The following is a 13,023-nucleotide window of genomic DNA, read 5'->3' as shown; positions in this document are numbered from 1 at the left end:
GAGACTGATCCTGTGTAGAAAAACTAGTAAGTAAGTAAGTAAGTAAAATTTATTTATATAGCACTTTTTAAGACAAAAACGCTGTTACAAAGTGCTTCACATGAAGACATGTCAAACAAACAATATAGCAACATAGAGGAAATATAAAAGCATATCAAACAAGCAATAGTACAATATAAATATGAGATAAAACAACATATTACGCATTAACATTACCCAAATGCCTGTCTAAACAGATGAGTTTTAAGGTGTTTTTTAAAAGAGGCCACCATGGTGCGTAGTGAGGAGGGTAAACCGTTCCACAGTATTGGAGCCAGGGAGCCAGGGTTTGAAACTATCACGTGTTCTTACTTTAACCCACAGAAATTCAACAGCCATTCCATCTTTGAGGTCCATGTGCCAAGGCATGCATTTTCCTCTTCTAAAACATCACCATGTTGTATTTTGGGGCTGGAGAATCTGGTGCACCCAGAAGAAGCCTGTCTTGTATTTATATGATGCAGATAGAAAATAAATCCTTTCTTTTGCCTTTTCACAAAATCTCAAGATACAGTGGAGCACAGTGGAGCAAAAAAGTATTTAGTCATCCACCAATTGTGCAGGTTCTCACACCTGTAATTTTCATCATAGGTATACCTCAGTTATGAGAGACAAAAGGAAGAAAAAAAATCCAGAAAATCACATTGACTGATTTTTATTTAGAAGAATTTATTTGCAAATTATGTTGGAAAATAAGTATTTTCATCTTAATACAAAGGGTATATACTTTGTTGGCAATGACAGGGGTCTGTTCTGTAAGTCTGTAAGTTCTGTAAGACTTCACAAGGTTTTCACATACTGTTGCTGGTATTTTGGCCCATTCCTCCATGCAGATCTCCTCTAGCCTTCCTGTCGTGTTCAGGTCAAATGTGACTGATTTAGAATTTAAAACACTCATAAATATTGTGTTTTACATCTGATTGCCAGTGTTTTAATCAATGGTGTTCCTGGTCAAAGGTGACCACCATAGGAAATGAATGGGTATCCACTCACTCACTGACTGAATGACCCAATGAACGACCCACTGAACGACCCACTGACTACTCCCTCTTAATGACCCACTGAAAGGCACTGAATGTGCCTATCCCCTACCTGAACCACACCTTCCAGACTAATGTATCATCTTCACACAGACCCCATATATATATATATATATAGCTTGATGTTTGCCTTGCACTCCATTTTCTCTGAGCACAATGAGCAGGCAACTGACCAAGCGGTTATCTGTCAAAGAGGTTCTGGTCCAGGTTTTTGGACATGATGAAGAGGGCACTGAAATTGAACCAGAGATAAAGGAGGATGTGTCAGAAGTGGAGGACAACACAGATTTTGATGCAGACTTTGAGGAGACTGACCAGTGTACAGATGGAGAGGGAGCGGCACCTGAAGAACAGGCACCTGAGGAGACATTCCAGTCCAAGAGTGGACACTTGCTCTGGTCTTTATCCCCCCAGGTCAGAGGAAGTAGAGCGAGAGTGGAAGTCATAAATATGACGCCAGGGCCAACACGGTATCCAATAACTTATGTGGATGACATCAAGTCCAGCTTCAAGTTCGTTTTACCAGAGTCAATTGAGGGAATTATACTGGAAATGACAAACCTAGAAGGAAAAAGTGTGTTTGGGGACACCTGGAGAGAAATCGACCTGCTAGACCTCCAAGCCTACATAGGCCTGTTGATTTTAGCAGGAGTATATTGCTCAAACATTGAGGCTACAAAAAGTCTGTGGGATGCAGAGTCTGGCCGACCTATATTCCGGGTAACTATGTCCTTACAACAGTTTCATGTCCTTTCAAGAATTATTCAATTTGATAACAGAGATACAAGACCTGTTCGCTGGAGAAATGACAAACTGGCTGCCATGAGGAACATCTGGGACAGGTGGCTGGAGCACCTACCACATATGTACAATCCAGGCCCTGAGGTGACAGTTGATAAGTGCCTGGTTCCTTTCAGAGGTCGCTGTTCCTTCAAGGTGTACATTCCAAGCAAACCAGGGAAATGTGGAATAAACATCTCGACAGCATGTGATGCAAGGAGCAGCTACAGTGGGGCAAAAAAGTATTTAGTCAGCCACCGATTGTGCAAGTTCCCCCACCTAAGATGATGACAGAGGTCAGTAATTTGCACCAGAGGTACACTTCAACTGTGAGAGACAGAATGTGAAAGAAAAATCCATGAATTCACATGGTAGGATTTGTAAAGAATTTATTCGTAAATTAGGGTGGAAAATAAGTATTTGGTCACCTCAAACAAGGAAAATCTCTGGCTCTCACAGACCTGTAACGTCTTCTGTAAGAAGCTTTTCTGTCCCTCACTCGTTACCTGTATGAATGGCACCTGTTTGAACTCATCATCTGTATAAAAGACACCTGCCCACAGCCTCAAACAGTCAGACTCCAAACTCCGCCATGGCCAAGACCAAAGAGCTTTCGAAGGACACCAGGAAAAGTATTGTAGACCTGCACCAGACTGGGAAGAGTGAATCTACAATAGGCAAGCAGCTTGGTGTGAAAAAATCAACTGTGGGAGCAATCATCAGAAAATGGAAGACATACAAGACCACTGATAATCTCCCTCGATCTGGGGCTCCACGCAAGATCTCATCCTGTAGGGTCAAAATGATCATGAGAACGGTGAGCAAAGATCCCAGAACCACACAGGGGGACCTGGTGAATGACCTGCAGAGAGCTGGGACCAAAGTAACAAAGGTCACCATCAGTAACACACTACAACGGCAGGGAATCAAATTCCGCAGTGCCAGACGTGTTCCGCTGCTGAAGCCAGTGCATGTCCAGGCCCGTCTGAAGTTTGCCAGAGAGCACATGGATGAGCACACACAGCAGAGGATTGGGAGACTGTCATGTGGTCAGATGAAACCAAAGTAGAACTTTTGGTATAAACTCAACTCGTCGTGTTTGGAGGAAGAAGAATACTGAGTTGCATCCCAAGAACACCATACCTACTGTGAAGCATGGGGGTGGAAACATCATGCTATGGGGCTGTTTTTCTGCCAAGGGGACAGGACGACTGATCCGTGTTAAGGACAGAATGAATGGGGCCATGTATCGTGAGATTTTGAGCCAAAACCTCCTTCCATCAGTGAGAACTTTGAAGATGAAACGAGGCTGGGTCTTCCAACATGACAATGATCTAAAACACACCGCCCGGGCAACAAAGGAGTGGCTCCGTAAGAAGCATTTGAAAGTCCTGGAGTGGCCTAGCCAGTCTCCAGACCTCAACCCCATAGAAAATCTGTGGCGGGAGTTGAAAGCCCGTGTTGCTCGGCGACAGCCCCAAAACATCACTGCTCTCAAGAAGATCTGCATGGAGGAATGGGCCAAAATACCAGCTACTGTGTGTGCAAACCTGGTAAAGACCTATAGTAAACGTTTGACCTCTGTTATTGCCAACAAAGGTTATGTTACAAAGTATTGAGTTGTATTTTTGTTATTGACCAAATACTTATTTTCCACCCTGATTTACGAAAAAATTCTTTACAAATCCTACCATGTGGATTCATGGCTTTTTTTTTCACATTCTGTCTCTCACAGTTGAAGTGTACCTCTGGTGCAAATTACTGACCTCTGTCATCATTTTAGGTGGGGGAACTTGCACAATCGGTGGCTGACTAAATACTTTTTTGCCCCACTGTATGCCTGGAATATGAAGGTATACATGGGGAAACCCAGTACTGGCAGGGATGAAAAAAACCAGGGCAAGCCTGAACTTCCCCCTGCACAGGTATTGACCAGAGGAAGTGAGCAGTGTTGGGGAGTAATGGAATACATGTACCGCGGTTATGTATTTAAAATACAAAATATGAGTAACTGTATTCCGTTACAGGTACCGTTTAAAAAGGTGGTATTTAGAATACAGTTACTTTGTTGAAATAAATGGATTACACGGGGGTACTTTCCTGTTTCATATTGTGGCGGGTCAGGACTGTTTCGGTTTTGTTTGACAGTAGTTCCAGGCGACAGCGTTACGGTTGCCATGGTTACAGGGTGACGCTCTCGCTCTGCGTGTTTCCTGGGTGAGAGAGCGCCTTTTTGTCATTGTTGTGCTAAGCTAATAGGCAGAATGCTACAGTTATAGCTCTAAAGAATGTAGCCTCATGGGCAGTGTAGTCCGTGCTGCAGGGAGAATGGACTGCCATACTCGTTATGTGTCTGTGAGCACGAGGTGGTAGAAAAAGGAGAGTTGAAAAGTTCTAGTTGTCATCGAGCAAAAACGGGAGCTGGAAGCATGTAAATGTAATAATAACCACTGTAGCCAAGAAAAGTGCCTGACGAGCCCAGTTGTAAGTAAGCTATTAAGACTCGACTGTACGCTTTGTTCGTGTTTTCCTCCTAAACAATAAGTTCCGTTGCAGCAGCCTTTCAAGGCCTCTCTCTGTCTCTCGCAAGCACACAACAAAGTAAAGCTATTTTTCGGCTACGAGCCCGACACGAACCCGACGTATTAGCCAGAGGTCCCTTTACCTCCAGTAATAGTAATAAATCACATAGCAATAGTACATTCACGTAGTTGTAAAATGCATGATAATATGTTAAGTAATCCAAAGTATTCAGAATACATTACTCTCATTGAGTAACGTAATGGAATACGTTACAGAATACATTTTAGGGCATGTATTCTGTATTCTGTAATCGAATACATTTTAAAAGTAACCTTCTCAACACTGGAAGTGAGGCACTCTCAGCAAAATGTGCTTTCACTGACACACACACAAGAACAATAGAAATGTCATGCAGATGAGCACGCTACACAAAGATCCCGCTGTCAGCACCACAGAGGGAAGCCCCTTATGATCCAGGGCTACAAAAAGAACGAAGAAGGGGTTGACTGCCTTGATAAGGTAATGTAAAGTTTCATCCATCATGCATTTTATTTTATTTTTATTTATGTGAATCATAGCATTTTGTGTACGACAGATTCAAATATATTTCCCAATCTCTTATTTATTGTTCCTTTTGTTTTATTTTATTTTTTTCGCCTGTACCGTTTGGTTCTTTTGCCATCAGAATTATTGTCTAAAGGCAAAGAAAGATGCCCAACGGATTTACTTACTGACCATCCCGGCCTTGCCGTAATGGTCTATTTGATTCATCTTTGCTTTTATTGTTTATTTTATTTTAATTTCACTTGCTACACAAGGGACAGACATGACTGGGGTAAAGAAAACGGAGAAAGAAAGAGGGAAAGAAAAACAGCGGGGAAGAGGAATGGTGATAAAGGGTAAAAAACAAAAACCAACAAAACAAACAGACAAAAAATACATATATCAATCACCTGGATCACCTGTTGAGAAAGAAAAAAGAGAAAACAACCCCCCAAAAAAGAGAGCAATATAATAAACAACATCATCGTGATGATCTATGTGAATATAACAGTAAATACTAAATATTGAATATTATTGTGCAGCACATAGGATCAACAGCGCCACAGTGTGGTTTGAGGTAGGAGCCAAAAAGGGTGTCGTTTGTGTGTGTGAGCACCCGTGTGTACACCTGTGAGCATGAGCGCGCTTGTATTTAAAAGGTTCCTTCATGTAATGATCTGCTAGAGGGTGTGGGGGGGGGGGGGGGGGGCATAGCCCCGTCCTCCAGGGCATGAAGCAGGTATGGAGGAGATCCAGGCTCCAGACATCCAGAGGCCCTCAGAGCACAAGAGACCAAGGAAGACCCTCGGAGGGGCAACCGTGCCACTCTCCTGGAAAGAGCTGAGGAGAGCCCCAGGTGAGGGGTCACTCAGCAGCCGCAGAGCAGAAGCCGGGGGGGGGGGGGAGGGGGTTGCAGTGACATGCCCGTGAGCTCCGCTGGCAGCCAGCTGTGCCAGAGTGACCGAGCCCCAGGCCGAGAGGCCGAGGGCACCCCACCCCCAAAGGGGCCCGAGTGAGCCCCAGGCTCCAGGCCCAGACAAACAGCCACCAGGAGTGAGCCGGTGCGTACCTGGACGCCCATCCCCGGAAACAAAGAACCACCAACGCACTGATGTCTGAGAGCATCTGCCACTGGCAGGGGGAAGTGGTGGGGGGAGATAGGCCTCCATACCTTGGAGGGCCTGAGATGTCCCTAGAGAGGTGGCGTCTGATACCCAACCTGACATATAGACACAGACAAACAGGCACACACAGATACAAACATCCATTCCCACCCTCATGCTCTCATATGCAATTACTCAGCACTCACCCAACGTGAAGACAGACATAAATACTGTACACACAATCACACTCCCCAAGCGTACTCTGTACCCCAGGTACCATCCGCTCTCACAGAATTTACAGGTCTGTGAGAGCCAGAAATCTTGCTTGTTTGTAGGTGGCCAAATATTTTTTTTTCACCATAATTTGCAAATAAATTCTTTAAAAATCAGACAATGTGATTTTCTGGATTTTTTTTCTCATTTTGTCTGCCATCGTTGAGATATACCTGCGATGAAAATTACTCTCATCTTTTTAAGTGGAAGAACTTGCAAAACTGGTGGCTAACTAAATAGTTCCCCCCCACTGTATATTCATGTAGTTACTGACCAGAGGAACTGAACTGAAGGGGTTCTTTTCGGTTTACCGCATGGACAGGACAATGGAGTCGGGGAAGAAAAGAGGTGGTGGAGTGTGTTTGATGGTGAACAACAGATGGTGCGACAACACAAACATCTCCCCACTCACACACTCTTGCTCGCCCAATCTGGAACTTTTGATCCCTTTCTATCTCCCTCGGGAATTCACTGCGGTCATTGCCTGCACTGTTTACATTCCGCCTCACGCGGACTCGGACACTGCCTTATGTGAGCTACATGAGGCTCTCACACATCAACAAACACTTCACCAAGATGCCGCACTCACTGTTATGGGAGATTTTAACAGAGTGAATCTCAAATGGACATTTCACAACCTTCACCAGCACATCAACTGCCCCACCCGGGCACTAGGACATTAGACCACTGCTACACCCCGTTCAAGAACTGTTACAAGGCTCAGCCCCTACAAGGCTGCGTCCTACCAAATGCGCAGCACGGTCAGAAAGGCAAAGCGGAGCTACAGGGAAAAACTAGAGTCACAGCTATGACAGTGCGACTCTAGGAGCCTGTGGGAAGGACTGCGGACTATAATGGACTATAAACGACCAGCTTCTTCAATGATGAATGCCGATGCTTCACTGGCTGATGAGCTGAACACGTTTTATGTTCGCTTCGACGCCGCAGCAATTAAAACAACAAATGGCTGCACGCGCTCGGAGTGCACCAGTGAAGAAAATGCATTCATCATCACAGAGCATGCCGTGAGGAACACCTTCAGAAGGGTGAACACCAGGAAGGCAGCGGGACCAGATGCAATCCCTGTCCAGGTTCTGAGAGCCTGCGCTGACCAGCTAGCACCGATGTTCACGGAGATCTTCAACCTCTCCCTGGCCCAAGCTGTGGTTCCCACGTGCTTCAAACAGTCCATTATTGTTCCTGTTCCAAAGAAACAACAGCCCACTTGCCACAATGACTACCGTCCAGTAGCACTGACTTCAATTGTGATGAAGTGCTTTGAAAGACTGATGAGAGATCACATCACTTATTCACTTCCTGCCACCATCGACTCCAGTTTGCTTACCGGACTAATCGTTCCAAAGACGATGCCATATCTCACCTGCTCCACACATCACTGAGTCACCTAGACACTGGCAGAGGGAATTATGTTAGGATGCTGTTCGTGGACTACAGTTCAACATTCAACACAATAATTCCCTCTAAGCTTTTCACCAGGTTGAGGGATCTAGGACTCAGCTCGAACTGTGTCAGTGGATCCTCAACTTCCTCACAGACAGACACCCCACCCTCACAGACAATCAGTGAGGGTGGGAAAACAAGTCTCTCCCTCCATCTCACTCAGCACTGGAGTGCCTCAGGGCTTTGTTTTAAGCCCCCTGCTGTACTCACTGTACACTTATGACTGTGTAGCCACATCAGACACCACCTCCATTGTCAAGTTTGCTGACGACACTGCTGTTGTGGGCCTGATCTCCGCATCAACATTGATGGCCTACCTGGAGGAGATTAGGAACCTGGAGACCTGGTGCCAGGAGAATAACCTCCTCCTAAACATCAGCAAGACTAAGGAGCTGATCGTGGACTTCACTACAGAGCAGGTGAGGAATTACAAACCCCTCATCATCAATGGCACGCAAGTGGAGAGAGTGGACAGTTTCCGATACCTGGGTGTCCACATCACTCAGGACCTGTCATGGTCCTGCCACATCAACACCCTGGTTAAGAAAGCCCGTCAGCGTCTCTTCTTCCTCAGAAGACTTAGAGACTTCCATCTGCCACTGAAGGTGCTCAAGAACTTCTACTCCTGCACCATCGAGAGCATCCTGACGGGAAACATCTGCACCTGGTTTGGGAACAGCACCAACCAGGACAGACGAGATCTGCAAAGAGTGGTGCGCTCAGCCGAACGCATCATTCAATCAGTGCTCCCTGACCTGCTGTCCATCTACACCAAGCAGTGCAAGTCCAAAGCTAGGAAGGTTATGATGGACCTCTCCCATCCCAACAATGGACTCTTCTCACTGTTGAGGTCTGGGAAGCGCTTCCGCTCCCTTAAGGCCAAAACAGAGAGAATGAGGAGGAGCTTCTTCCCCCAGGCTATTCGGGCCCTGAACCAGGTGTAGGACTGGACTCTCCCACACACGTCACTATAAGACTGGACTCTCACACACATCACCACACGCACCACCACACATTTCCTATAATCGTATAATTCCTATAATTTATAATCTTTATAATCTCTTCTGCTATTTGCACATTCTTTACTGTAAATTCTTAAGTGTCATTTAATGGTCGGGCATTGTACAGCTACAAGCATTTCACCCCCATGTCATACTGTGTATGGTTGTGTGTGTGTGACAAATAAAATTTGAATTTGAAAAACACTAAAAAATATGTTCGTGTGTAATGATAACTTGTCTTACTTCAGCAGTTTGTGTCTTAGAGAACTCTTTTTTCAACCCATTAAAAGGAAAGTATAAGAAACTTAACAAGAACAATATTTTTGGCCTGTCGTTGACATGGTGAGGCCTGGCAATCCTGCCATTAATAAAAAAAAAAAAGCTTATTCCATCATGAAACATGAAAAGCTTTCCACCATCCTGGAGACACTATCAAACACTATAACACGTTTACATTAACAGTGTCCCTGTCTCTCTATAGATCAGGGGTCGGCAACCCTGGGCATGTGTGCCACAGCTGGCACGCGAAAGGTTAGCTGATGGCACGGCCATGGCTGGACTGGGCATCGGGCATACTGGGATGGTGGATTGGCCAGATGCTGGCAGATGTGTAAAAATAACTCAGTTGTTTGGTAGTGGCTATTGCGGAGCTTCCACAGAGGCCAGCAGGTGGATGAGGGAAAGGGGATGCAGGAGGAGGAGAGACCCAAGGCGGTGAACTGAACTTCAGGTAAGAAGTTATGACCTGCAGTCTATCTGGGTCAGATATAAACCAAGTTTAGGTGTAGTTTATTTTGGTTGTGATGACTTTTTACTGTAAGTTACAATAACTCATACTGCGTAATAGCTAGCATGACGGAGTTTATATACTGCTGGGCGGATGCTATGATGTTACTGATAGTGAACTTTATTTTATTCCTAAGGTTAGTTAGTAGAGTTGCCAACCATCCTATTAAAAACGGAATCGTCCCGTATTAAGAGAAAATATTACGCGTTTTGTATTGAGGTGAAAAGGAACACAGTTTATTCCGTACTTCAGCTACAATGGAAAAAGACACAAAGCTGGAGTTATTCAGCGTCTTTACGCTGTCAGCTGCCTCTTTTTTCTCATTCCCTCCCCCTCCCTCTTCTGTTGCAACTTCAATCATGAAACTGATCAATGATCAGCTGATCAGCTTTTCTGTCGCAAGTCCCATCTCTCTTGTTTGTTTATCTCCCACTTTGCGGCAGAAAGAGGAAATCAGCGGATGTCGCGCTAAACAACAGCAGCATGTTTAAGATTGATCAGCTGTTGTTAGAATTTATGGGGGTGGCTATGGCTCAGGCAGTAGAGCAGGTCAGCTACTGATTGGAAGGTTGGTGGTTTGATTCCTGGCTTCCCCAGTCTGCATGCCAAATATTAACCCCAAATTGCTCTCCGATGCATTCATTGGAGTGTGAATGTTTATGAATGTTTAGAAGTGCTTGTGTGAATGGTTGAATGAGGCATGTTGTATAAAGTGCTTTGAGTACTCTGGGAGAGTAGAAAAGCGCTATATAAGAATTAGTCCATTTACCATTTAATAATATCTAGTATCAGCTGATGTTTGCTGGAACCACAGTAAACGCTGCTGGTCATGATATGTGATATGTGGATGAGTGGGTGAGATATGATAGGATATGTGGTGAGAGGGGAAGATGAAACCAGGAGATGTCCTTACTGAATCATCAGGGCTAATCAGGTGATTGAGAAACAGGTTTACCTTTTAGGTGACATGAATGAGTTGAAGGGAAGTTATGAACTGTTTCTGAGAGGCAAATAACACCAGGATCCTTTTCTAAGTAGCTGACAGCTGGTAACTGTGCAGGGGCGGGTCTAGCAAAGTTTTGCCAGGGGGCCAGGTAGGGCATTAACAGGGAAAGGGGGGTACAAAGAAATACTTTTCTTTCTTATTCTCATTTAAAATGTCTAGCTTTTAATAAATAATTATCTGAATCTTACAACCAAAATTTTTATCTGATGTAAAATGTATAGAAATCATACATATACCAACAAGACAGTGTACATCACTGTCACGACAGCGTCTGTTTTCATTCAAAGGCTTTATGGCTTTTCCTATACCTATATATCCAATACCTGGTGAGCCGGTCTGTAGTCAAAATGCCTCGGTTGATTTTTTTTCACAGTCCAGCTCTGGGCACGACACGCAGTGAATTAATGTGAGAAGATGCATTAAAAAATAAATGGCCGGCCAGCAGTGCACATTGCAAATTAGTTCGCATAGACCCATTAGTTGTGCCGCTTTTTAACCCTTTAAAACTGGTCTGAGCGGGCACGGCCCATTTTGCGTAACTATTTTAAAATCCCTGTAGAACCGGAACCACGTAAGCTAGGGCAATAAATTTTTTTCCATATGAAACCGGAGGAGTTGTACTTACATCTTATGCCATCAGCTTGCCCTAGGTCACGGTTTCCTTCCACATATAGCTTTGCAAAAACTGCATAAAAACCACTTGAATGTCCCCAATTACCTGCCCGGAACCGATAGCTCAGTAGGTAAAGTGGTCGCCCCATGATCGGAAGGTCGGCGGTTCGAATCCACTTAACGGCTACCCTGAGGTACCCCTGAGCAAGGTACCGTCCCTACACACTGCTCCCCGGGCGCCTGCTTAGTGGGCTGCCCACTGCTTCACTGAGTGAATGGGTCAAATGCAGAGAAAAACAAGTAATTTCCCCATGGGGATCAATAAAGTATCCATTATTATTATTATTATTTCCGCAGAAATGTGGTTTTTTTTTACCTTCAGGGCTTTATAAGCATATACTGGTGTTTTTAAAAGTTATGTTTGACTTTATGCTTTTCTGAATAGTTGCTGGGATGCTTAGAACTCCAATTGCACTGCTGGAAATAGTTTATTTTGATGCATATGCTGTTTTTTTGCAAATTTGCACTATAATATTTATTTTAGTTTTTCCTGCAGTATATAAAAATTGGTGTATTTCAAAAATGAAACTATGAAGACACTCAAAATAAATTTCCTGTGGTGGTAAACTATTTTATGCAACTTTTTTGTATTTACAGTTTTGAGGGATAAACCTCTTAAATTTCTTTAACTAGAAATATATGTTAAAATATATGTTAAATATATGTTAAAACGAAAATGATTTTCAATTTTTTTTTGTAGTTTATTGCACTTTTTTTGCAATGTATTTAATTACTATGCACTTAATGCATACATGTTATTAAAATTTGGGCTATTATGGTTGTATTGATGTATAGCAACTTGACATACTCCCAAAAATTGCACTGCAGCATGTAAAATTATAATATAAGCTCTGGCGGACTTGGTTCTATGGTAGGTCTTAAAGGATTAATCATGGTATCTTAACTACCAGATTCAACTTGTAATTGGCTAAAAATAACTTCGCCTTCTGGTAAGAGGGACATTGCGAGCTGGCAGTTCTTTTAAGCCATGCTGAAATTTCCACATTCCAACACTTCAAATGTTTCAGGAGCTGTCCTCTCAGTGCAGCATCAGCACCGCAGAAATACAGGATACATCTGTAGACAGAATTCACAATGTGTTTTCGGGATTTTCAGATGTATGGACCAATGTTTTCTTTTTTGATCAAACCAGAAAGCTTTAATGAGCACCTGGGTTTGTCTCACATTAACTGCCTGGACACAGAGGACATCGAAATGCAGCTGATTGAACTGAAAAGCTCGACTCTGTGGGGGTCGAAGTTTGCAGAACTATGAACGCAGCTGGAATCCATAGTTGTGCGTGTTCATGGAGCTTGCATTTTTACCTGCTGGACATCATTACCTGACAAGTTTAACTGACTTCAGAACACTGCAGTGGCCTTATTGACAGTATTTGGCTCTACAAATCTGTGTGAGCAGATTTTCTCTCACATGAGTGTCCTCAGGTAGCCGTCTGAATGCTGGACAGTCAGAGAACTGTGTCTCTGAGTGGGAGACCAAAGATCAGATTAACATGTGTATCCCTGTATTAACAATCATGCCATATTGGCCCAGTTTATTTTTCTTATCATTGTTGTGAGGAGACCTTAAATAGCATTTCCATTTTCTTTTGTACAGTTCATTTGCTGTTATGGAGTTCTTGTTATGGAGAAAAAGTGTCCTTTTTTGTTTCAAAATAGCTGATAACTATTCGCTGATAGCTGCCAACATCTGCGAACAAATATAATTCTATAAAATTGTTCTATTTAGTTTGTAATTGTTAATATAGAGCGTTATAAAATTTATTACTAACACA

The 13,023-nt window shown here is 43.6% G+C and overlaps 1 long non-coding RNA gene and 1 pseudogene across 1 annotated transcript in view; both read left to right on the top strand.

The window, feature by feature from the left end:
* Positions 1 to 13,023, top strand: part of LOC146581796 (uncharacterized) — a 521,657-nt gene that overhangs the window by 73,777 nt on the left and 434,857 nt on the right. The window lies entirely within an intron of this gene.
* On the top strand, positions 1,236 to 5,252 carry LOC146581802 (uncharacterized; annotated as a pseudogene).

This window comes from Mchenga conophoros, linkage group LG2 (assembly GCF_057382185.1).
Source record: "Mchenga conophoros isolate Kocher_MC1m ecotype Shallow Benthic linkage group LG2, M_conophoros_male_GT1.1, whole genome shotgun sequence".
NCBI lineage: Eukaryota > Metazoa > Chordata > Actinopteri > Cichliformes > Cichlidae > Mchenga > Mchenga conophoros.
The sequence above is the reverse complement of the archived record's forward strand: the minus strand, read 5'-3'. Positions and strand labels throughout refer to the sequence as shown.